An 11,130-nucleotide genomic window follows, 5' to 3' on the forward strand; every position below is an offset into this window, starting at 1 on the left:
ATTACAAGTCACAATAGAATTTCTCCACCAGCTAATGATGAGGGGCATATCAGGGGCGTCAGCGCAGTGGTGGCTGACTGGAGTAGCATTTCACTTCCAACTACTGAATTGGGGAGATGTGACAAAGAGATTCATCATCAGATAATACATAAAAGGGTGGAAAAGGGGTCAGCCAAGTCAGGAGTGTAGACGTCCCGTGTCACTAAAACTGATTTCTCACATCACATCCCTAACACCATTAACATGACACTCACAATTTGAAGCAACACTACTGTCTACTGCATTTGCGATCGCCTTCTTCGGGGCGCTATGCATAAGGGAATTAGTCCCTCAATCCAAAATTACCACCAGTGGAGGCTTATTACACCAGGACGTAGTCAATAGCCAATAATTCAATACATCTACACATACGCAGATCGAAGACGGTTCCAGCGGGCAGGGGCACTTGGTTACTTCTACAACCCACAAACGGTACACTGAGTCGGGGAACAATAGTAAAAACATATATAACCATCAGATCACAAAGTAATTTCTTCCTATCACACATTGATGGAACGCCATTATCAAGATACCAGTTCCAAGCTATATTTAATAAATGCCTAACATCGGCAGGGAACCACCCCAAAGATTACGGGACACACTAATTCCACATAGGCACGGCCATGGAAGCAGCAAGAGCAGGACTGTCAGAGACGGAAGTTCAGAGGATAGGGAGAGATGGCGATCCACGTGTTTGGCGAGATACATAAGGCCGGACTTGTTATCCTAACGTGGTTTGTTTCTTTTACAGGTTACTCTAAGCCAACAGTGTGAGTGATAGGCCACTTGTATATATATTGGGCAGAAAAAAGGGCAAGAGTCCGCCCACGCGGGAGGAAATTAGAGTTTTATAACACATATTTCAACTGGAGAGGTATTAGAGGCCTGCAATGGCCACAGGTACTAATGGAGGTAATCAAGGTAGGGAGAGAGGCAAGAGGTTCGGTCATCTTAGTTATACAGGCCGGAGAAAATGACCTAGGTCATCACAAGAGCGCAAATCTAATGGCAATAATGAAACTAGACACTGAGCGCTTCAGAGAATTTTTCACAAAACTAACTATAGTATGGTCAGAGATTGTGCCGATAGCGGTATGGCAAGGTGCGTGAGACATCACGGCCACCGAACGGACAAGGCGGGTAATAAATATTCAGATGGCAAAATGTATAAGAGACAGAGGCGGTGTATTGATACGACACCGACAACTGGAAGGAGATAAATCAGGCCTCATACGGCCCGACGGTGTTCACTTAATGGATATTGGACTGGACATATTCCTGTCAGGACTCCAGGACGGAGTGGAACAAGCGTTAAGAGTGATGGATAGGGGTCAGAGTCCTGCATACGAGTACACAGGATCCTCCGTGGCCTGGAAATAGAAAGGACATGTTGGAGAGTTACACTTGTTGGCCAACTTGCCGGTGTGGAGACACAGGGCATGCTGCAACAAGCTGAATTATTTTAGAAATAAAATGCCTTTCTAATGGAATGAGAATAAAGAGTTAATAAAGCTGTGACCGATCCTCACCCATCCAGTTGTAAGAGTTACATTATTGTATTGTCAAGGAAAGGGGGTCGGTAGGGGGGGTTGAGTGTCTGGGTTAGTTTGGGGGTCCCCACAGTCTGCCTAGGCTAGATGCAGTTAAAAATTCTTATTAGATATACAGGTGGTGCAGCTTACTTCACAGCTGGGCTACTACGCCCAAAATATTGCCTGGGCTAAAGGCAGTTAAAAATTCTTATTAGAAACACTGGCGGTGCAGCTTGCTTGGCAGCTTTGCTACTATGCCCAAAGTATTGCCTGGGCTAGATGCAGTTAAAAAATTTTATTAGATACACAGGCGGTGCAGCTTGCTTGGCATCTGGGCTACTACGCCCAAAGTATTGCCTGGGCTAGATGCAGTTAAAAATTCTTATTATATACACAGGCGGTGCAGCTTGCTTCACAGCTGGGTTACTACGTTGACTAGCAGACACTGAAGCGTTGGAGCAGACCTCTGAGTAAACAGCTCTTGAGACGCAACCATCTGTGTTACCCCAAGCCCTAGTGTATGTATTTTCTTACGGTTAAGGGGGGGGGGCGGGGGGCAACCCAACCCACCTGGAATTGACGATGCCAAGGTCACGTAAAACACAGCAAGGGGACTCCTAAAAGAGTCTCCATTTTTTCCAAAAATTGTGGCACAGACAACACTTAAGTGGCATTAATTGACCCAGAGTTGCTTAAAATGGTTGGTGAGGTGATTTTACCAAATCCTCAAGCTTTTATTCTCCCCAGAATGACACAGGGGTCGAAAAGTCCTTGCGGATCCTTGATTTGTTCATCTTTATGAACGTGAGTCTGTCTACATTCTCAGTGGACAGCCACGTGTGCTTATCTGTCAGCACACCACCAGCAGCACTAAACACACGCTCAGAGAGAACGCTGGCTGCGGGGCATGACAAGATCTCCAAGGCGTGAGTGGCGAGCTCAGGCCATTTTTCCAGATTGCAAGTCCAAAATGACCAAGGGTCCCGTGACACAGTCATGGCTTCGATGTTCACTTGGAGATACTCCTGTACCATCCTCTCTAGGCGTTGACTATGTGTCAGACTTCTTGTCTCCTGTGGCCTTGCAAAGGATGGTCTAAAAAAGTGGTGAAATGATTCCAAAAAATTGCTGTTACCAGCAGATACTGTGTTACTGTTACGGTTTGAGTGAAGACTCGACAGTCCCACGGTTGGCAAGTTAGAACTATGTGCACCACTGGTGTTTTGTGGAAAAACACATGTAAGATTCTGCAACAGCCTCTGCTGATACCCCTGTATGCGTGAATCCCTTTCTATGGCAGGAATTATTTCGGCAAATTTACTTTTGTACCGGGGATCTAAGAGTGTGGCAACCCAGTAGTCGGGATTACTTCAAATTCTGACAATCCGAGGGTCATGTTGGAGGTAGGGCAGCAAGAAGGCACTCATTTGTCTTGCGCATCCAGGAGCATTAAGTCCTTGTTGTGTTGGTGACGAGGTAAGAATCATGCTTCCTTCCTCTGCCCTCTCCCCCCAACCTTGCACAACAGAAATGTGATCAAGGTCTCCCTCATCTGATGAGTAGAGACGAGCGTTGTTCGACTCGAACTGTTCGCCAATCTCAAATTCGAGCTGTTTTAGGCGGTGTTCGAGCCGTTCGGCGAACACGAACGATTTGAGAAAAATTCGGCTGTTCGAGGTCATGTTCAATAACTGTTCGTGCACCAAAATCATAACTGGATTTTTTCTCAGTAATGATGAAAATTAATGTTAATATGCAGTTTGAGTGTACAGCGGGGTGGGGGGAGGGGCAGGGGATGGATCTCTGCAGGAATAATGAAGATCTCCATTTTTTTTTCTCTTTCCCGCATTTACAGTGGGGAGGTGCAATCTGTCAGCCTATCAGCAGCGCACACACGGAGCGAAGTGCTTTTTTTCACACAAGCAAGGGCATGTGTCATTGGCAGTGTATGTCACATGTCCTTGCCCTATAAGACCAAACCATTTTCCTCGTCGCCACCATTTTCTCACTGCTGCAGCTGCGTGTTAGACGGCACTGCTGTTGCTGTGTGCGCTATACCTTGTTAATTTCAAGCCAATTTTCGCACAAATCTACAGATAGCTTGGGAGTAGGGAATAGTTGTGATTGCAGTCCTTTTAAGGACTAGGTTACAGCATTTCTTACGACTTTTATCAGGCAGGTCTGTGCTTTTAAATAGATAGATTGTGGGAGTAAAGACTAATTGTAATTGCAGTCCTTTTCAGGACTAGGTTACATCAGTTCCTGTCATTTTTTGCCAGGCAGGTCTGTGCTAGTGCTGTGCAAGTTTTTTTCACAGCATTTGGCTGAATCTAGGAAAGCTAATCCTTTTTGGCCTATTGCAGTGTGTTAGTCAGTGGAGTAGCCTATCTGTGTTGCAAGATATACCACCTGTGTATAGAATACCAATTTTTTTACTGCACCTAGTGAAGTAAAATCTTTTGGGCATAGCATCATTCTATTAGTCCATTTATACTGACCTCCATCAGGTTGCAAATTGAATATCATTTTTTTCTGCATCTAGCTCTGAAAAAATATTTGGCCTTCTAGCAGTGTGTGGGACTTGTTCTATTAGTCCATCTATACTGACCTCCATCAGGTTGCAAACTGAATATAATTTTTTTCTGCATCTAGCTCTGAAAAAATATTTGGCCTTCTAGCAGTGTGTGGGACTTTCTCTATTAGTCCATCTATACTGACCTCCATCAGGTTGCAAATTAAAAATAATTTATATCTGCATCTAGCTCTGAAAAAATATTTGGCCTTTTAGCAGTGTGTGGGACTTTCTCTATTAGTCCATCTATACTGACCTCCATCAGGTTGCAAATAAAAAATAATTTTTTGTCTGCATCTAGCTCTGAAAAAATATTTGGGCTTCTAGCTGTGTGTGGGACTGGTTCTATTAGTCCATCTATACTGACCTCCATCAGGTTGCAAACTGAATATAATTTTTTTCTGCATCTAGCTCTGAAAAAATATTTGGCCTTCTAGCAGTGTGTGGGACTTTCTCTATTAGTCCATCTATACTGACCTCCATCAGGTTGCAAATTAAAAATAATTTGTATCTGCATCTAGCTCTGAAAAAATATTTGGCCTTCTAGCAGTGTGTGGGACTTTCTCTATTAGTCCATCTATACTGACCTCCATCAGGTTGCAAATTCAAAATAATTTGTATCTGCATCTAGCTCTGAAAAATATTTGGCCTTCTAGCAATGTGTGGGACTTTCTCTATTAGTCCAGCTATACTGACCTCCATCGGGCAAATTAAAAATAATTTTTATCTGCACCTACCTCTGAAAAAATATTTGGCCTTCTAGCAGTGTGTGGGACTTGTTCTATTAGTCCATCTATACTGACCTCCATCACGCTGCAAATTCAAAATAATTTTTTGTCTGCATCTAGCTCTGAAAAAATATTTGGCCTTCTAGCAGTGTGTGGGACTTTCTCTATTAGTCCATCTATACTGACCTCCATCAGGTTGCAAATTAAAAATAATTTTTATCTGCATCTAGCTCTGAAAAAATATTTGGCCTTCTAGCTGTGTGTGGGACTTGTTCTATTAGTCCATCTATACTGACCTCCATCAGGTTGCAAACTGAATATAATTTTTTTCTGCATCTAGCTCTGAAAAAATATTTGGCCTTCTAGCAGTGTGTGGGACTTTCTCTATTAGTCCATCTATACTGACCTTCATCAGGTTGCAAATTAAAAATATTGTTTTGTCTGCATCTAGCTCTGAAAAAATATTTGGCCTTCTAGCAGTGTGTGGGACTTTCTCTATTAGTCCATCTATACTGACCTCCATCAGGTTGCAAACTGAATATATTTTTTTTCTGCATCTACCTCTGAAAAAACATTTGGGCTTCTAGCTGTGTGTAGGACTTGTTCTATTAGTCCATCTATACTGACCTCCATCAGGTTGCAAACTGAATACAATTTTTTTCTGCATCTACCTCTGAAAAAATATTTGGGCTTCTAGCTGTGTGTGGGACTTGTTCTATTAGTCCATCTATACTGACCTCCATCAGGTTGCAAATTGAATATAATTTTTTTCTGCATCTAACCCAGCCAATAGTTTTGGCCTAATACCACAGTTTGGCCACTCAGCTCTGCTCGGTTCCCATCCATTGTTTTTTTGTGCAAACAACTCCAGAGTTGTGAATTAGTTAACCACCAAAATGAGTGGAAAAAGGCCTGCTGCTGGTGGAAAGGGGAATAGGCATGTTGGGAAGGGGAAAAAAGGTTGTGTCCGTGGGGTAGGTGTTAAAGCAACAGTAACATCTGCAGAAGAAAGACCATCTTCCAGCCAAACTAAAATGTCTACTTCTTTTAGCGGACAATGTGATAAGATCCCTTTCTTACGGCCACGCCAATCGCTACAAATTCCAGATGAGGCACAAAAACAGCAGGTGCTTCAACGGATATCAAGTGCTCCTTTAAGTGGGCTCTCCTCCACATCAACTTCAACATCACAAATACTCCAGTCCTCAAAGGTGTCACCCCAATCGCACTTGCTTCCTCACAGATCCCAAATCTCCAGCTGCCCGTCTGAGTATGAGGTAGAGCAGATGGTTGAGTCTGCAGAGCTGTTTACTCATACTATAGCCTGGGAATCAGAGGTCGACTCCAGCGCTTCTGTGAATCCAGACGAGGAAATGATCTGCACTGATGCCCAGAATCTTTATGAGTCGGATCCAGGACCAGACACAGAAGGTTCTGACCATAATGTAGACCCTCATTCCCAAACTGTAACTCCTGTTGGTGGAGACAATGAAGAAGATGATGATGAGACTCAAATACCTGATTGGAGCGACAACTTTAGTTTTTTGTCAGGGCAGGAACAGGTTGGCTCTGAGGACGACGGGTGTGATAACGCACAGGGTGATGATGATGAGGTTGGAGATCACACTTACTGTCAACCCACAGTCAGCCAAGAGATGAGGTCAGCAGAGGAGGTGGAGGAAGATGCTAGTGACGACGAGGTCAGGTTGCGCCTTCCTGGACAGAGACGTAGTACTGGAAGCACGTCAACAACTGCATCCTCAAACACAACTCTGCCTCTCACCACAAGTCGTGGTGGCTCTTCAGGTCGCATGGGTGCTAAGCCTTGCATAGCCTGGGCATTTTTTCAGATCGATAAAGATGACCCAACTCGTGTTATCTGTAACATTTGTCAGCAAAAGCTAAGTAGAGGCCAAAAAATACATAGTTTGAGTACTTCATGCATGAACCGGCACATGGACATGAAGCATAAGTTGCAGTGGGAAGCTCAGTGTGCTACAATGCGGCCTAGCCGGCCGGGCCAACCGCCGTCTGCCATATCTTGTGCATCCACGGCCTCTTCATCCTCTGTGACTGGGGGGACAGCAGTCACACCTGTTTTGGGGCGCAGACCTGCCACCTCTTTACCCGCAACAGCCAGCGTGATTGGCAGGTCATCATTTTCTTTGGAGGTGGTAACACCAGCTGGTGTTGAGCGCTGTCCGACATCGATAGCACCACCTTTGGATCAAGGCAACCTAACATGTCCGCCTGCATCTTCCTCACAGACCGGCAGTTTGCCGGGGACACCCTTATCAACCCCGTCTAAGCACAATAGCCAGCCCTCGGTCCCTCAGATGTGGACAAGTAAAAGACCATTTCCTCCTAGCCATGAGAAAGCTAAGAGGTTGAATTTCACCATCTGCAAGCTCTTGGCTACAGAAATGCTGCCTTTCCGCCTGGTGGACACAGAGGATTTTCGAGACCTTATGTCCGTCGCAGTGCCCCAGTACCAGATGCCCAGTCGGCACTACTTCTCAAAGAAAGGTGTGACTGCGCTCCACCAGCATGTCGCACACAACATCACCGCTTCTTTGAGAAACTCTGTGTGTGACAGGGTGCATTTCTCCACAGACACTTGGACGAGTAGGCATGGACAGGGGCGTTACATGTCGCTGACTGGGCACTGGGTAACTATGGTGACAGCAGGACAAGGGGCTGCTGTCCAAGTCTTGCCGTCCCCATGAGTTGTGCGTCAATCCTCTTTATGTCAAAGTTCCTCCACTGCTTCTGCCTCCTCAACCTCCTCTCGGTCTTCCACCTGCACCCAACGCCTGTCTGGTCATGCCGCAAGCTTTCTAACTGCGCAGAAGAGATCCTGCACACCTCCTTACTATGATGGCAGTAGGGCTCAACGTCATCAGGCGGTTTTTACTTTGAAATGTCTGGGAAATGTGAGTCACACAGCTGAGGAGTTGTGGTCAGCTCTGAAAAACCAATTTCATGAATGGTTGTCTCCACTGGACCTGAAACCAGGGAAGGCCGTGTGCGACAATGCTGCAAACCTGGGTGCGGCCCTTCGCCGGGGCAATGTCACACACGTGCCTTGTATGGCTCACGTGTTGAACCTGGTTGTCCAGCAATTTTTAGCCCACTATCCCAGACTAGATGGCCTTCTGCAGAGGGCACTGTCGCTGTGTGCTCACTTCCGCCGTTCGCATCCCGCAGCTCAACGACTTACATCTCTACAGAAGTCGTTGGGCCTGCCACTTCTCCGGCTAAAATGCGATGTGCCTACCCAGTGGAATTCAACTCTGCACATGTTGCAGCGACTGTGGCAGCACCGACAAGCCCTGGTGCAATACGTTCTGACGTATAGCCTGGGCCAACGAGATCCAGAGGTGGGGCAAATCACGCTGGAGGAGTGGTCTCAGAGCAGGGACCTATGCACCCTTCTGCACAGTTTTGAAATGGCGACGAAGATGTTTAGTGCTGACGATGCCATTATCAGCATGACTATTCCGGTGATTTACATGCTGGAGCACATGTTAAACAGAATTCGGAGTCAGGTGGTGGCACAAGAGGAGGTGGAGGAAGTAGAGGAGGAGGAGTTGTATGCGGAAGGGCTAACATCTGTAAGGTCCAGACGGTCGGCAGCACCAAGGCGGCAGGCATGTGAGGGTGGGGGAGATGGTTTTACCAGGGTGCATGGTAGCAGCCAAACTAGTGAGGAAGGTGCAGGAGCCCAGGAAGAAGTGGAGGACGAACTGATGGAAGACTCATCAGATGAGGGAGACCTTGATCACATTTCTGTTGTGCGAGGTTGGGGGGAGAGGACAGAGGAAGGAAGCATGATTGTTACCTCGCCACCAACACAACAGGGACTTGGTGCTCCTGGATGCGCAACACACATGAGTGCCTTCTTGCTGCACTACCTGCAACATGACCCTCGAATTGTGAGAATTAGAAATAATCCTGACTACTGGGTTGCCACACTGTTAGATTCCCGGTACAAAAGTAAATTTGCAGAAATTATTCCTGCCATAGAAAGGGATGCACGCATGCAGGAGTATCAGCAGAGACTGTTGCAGAATCTTACATGTGCTTTTCCACAAAACACCAGTGGTGCACGTAGTGAATCTCACAGTTCCAACTTGCCAACCATGGGACCGTCAAGTGTTCAGCACTCAAACCGTAACAGAACCACAGTATCTGCTGGTAACATCAATTTTGCGGAATCATTTCACCACTTTTTTAGCCCATCCTTTGCAAGGCCACAGGAGACAAGAAGTCTGACACATAGTCAACGCCTAGAGACGATGGTACAGGAGTATCTCCAAGTAAACATTGAAGCCATGACTGTGTCACTGGACCCTTGCTCTTTTTGGGCTTCCAATCTGGATAAATGGCCGGAGCTAGCCACTTACGCCTTGGAGATCTTGTCATGCCCCGCAGCCAGCGTTCTGTCTGAACGTGTGTTCAGCGCTGCTGGTGGTGTGCTGACAGATAAGTGCACGCGGCTCTCCACTGATAATGTAGACAGACTCACGTTCATAAAGATGAACAAATCATGGATCCGAACGACTTTTCTACCCCTGTGTCATCCTGGGGAGAGTAAAAGCTTGATGATTGGTTAAAATCACCCTACCAACCGTTTTAAGCTTTCAAATTACTAATCATGTTTATCTGTATCTTGGCTGGAAAATAATTTGGGCTTTGTAGCAGTGTGCAGCACTGATTCTATTAGGCCATCTATAATAAGCTCCACCAGATTTAAAATTACTAATCATGTTTATCTGTATCTTGACTGGAAAATAATTTGGGCTTTGTAGCAGTGTGCAACACTGATCCTATTAGGCCATCTATACTAAGCTCCACCAGATTTAAAATTAATAATAATTTTTAGCTGCATCTAGCCCGGAAAATAATTTTGGGGCTCCGAGATGCGCAAGACACATAAGTGCCTTCTTGCTGCACTACCTGCAACATGACCCTTATATTGTCAGAATTCGAATTAATCATGACTATTGGGTTGCCACACTCTTAGATCCCCCAAACTTTTCGATCAACCTTTTCATTTTAATAAAGACCAAAAAAATGGTCATTTTTGAAATTATAAGCATTAGCAGGTTATTAGAAACTGAAATCAAACAGTTTTCAACTCAAAACTTTATTCTAGGTGATGTTACATTTTCACATAGGACCCCTTGTTCGAAAGGAGCTTCTGAACTCTCTCGTCCATTGAATTTGTCAGGTTTTGGATGGTTTCTGCTTCAATTGTTTTGCATGAGGACAGAATACCCTCCCAGAGCTGTTGCTTAGATGTGAACTGCCTGCCGCCATCATAGACACTCCTTTTGATGATGCTCCAGAGGTTCTGAATGGGGTAGAGGTCAGGGGAGCATGGGGGTCACACCATAAGTTTGTCCCCTTTTATGCCCATATCAGCCAGAGATGCAGATGTTTTATGTGCAGCATGAGATGGTGCATTATCATGCAAAAAAATGATCTTGCTGTGAAATACACGGTTCTTCTTCTTGAACCATGGCAGGAAGTGCTGTTTGAGAAAATCCACATACATTATGGAGTTCATCTTTAGCGCCTTCAGGGATCCTAAAGGGGCCGACAATCTCTCTCATAATGATTCCAGCCCAAAACATTACTCCACCTCCTCCTTGTTGGCGCTGTAGCCGTGTTTGCGTGGGGTGTCCATCAACCAGCCATCCTCCACTCCATCCATCTGGACCATCGAGCGCTGCACGGCACTCATCCATGAACAAAACAGTTTTGAAATCAGTCTTCATGTAATGTTTGGCCCACTGGAGCCGTTTCTGCTTGTGTGAAGTGGATAGAGGAGGTCGACAGGATGGCGTATGCACAGCTGCAAACCTCTGAAGGACCCTGCATCTTGTTGTTCGGGGGACGTTGGAGGCACCAGCAGCTTCAAAAACTTGTCTGCTGCTATGACAAGGCTTTTTTGCCGCTGCTCTTTTAACCTGACGTAATTGCCTGTAGGAAAGAGTCCTCAATTTGCCCTTATCAGCACGCACACTTGTGTACTGTGAATCAGCTACATACTTCTTGATTGCCAAGACACTTCATCCTGATCATTGCACAATGTTGATTGTAGTCATGCCTTGACCTAAACACTCCACAATTTGTTGCTTCTCAGCAGCCGACACATCCTTTTTCTTTCTCATTTTGGCAGAAAATGTAGGCTGCTTAATAATGTGAGACAGCCTTCTTAAGTAGTATTGCCTTTCATTGGACACACCTGCCA

This window comes from Phyllobates terribilis, unplaced genomic scaffold, assembly GCF_046119375.1.
Source record: "Phyllobates terribilis strain yellow unplaced genomic scaffold, ASM4611937v1 Scaffold_3__8_contigs__length_932513732, whole genome shotgun sequence".
NCBI lineage: Eukaryota > Metazoa > Chordata > Amphibia > Anura > Dendrobatidae > Phyllobates > Phyllobates terribilis.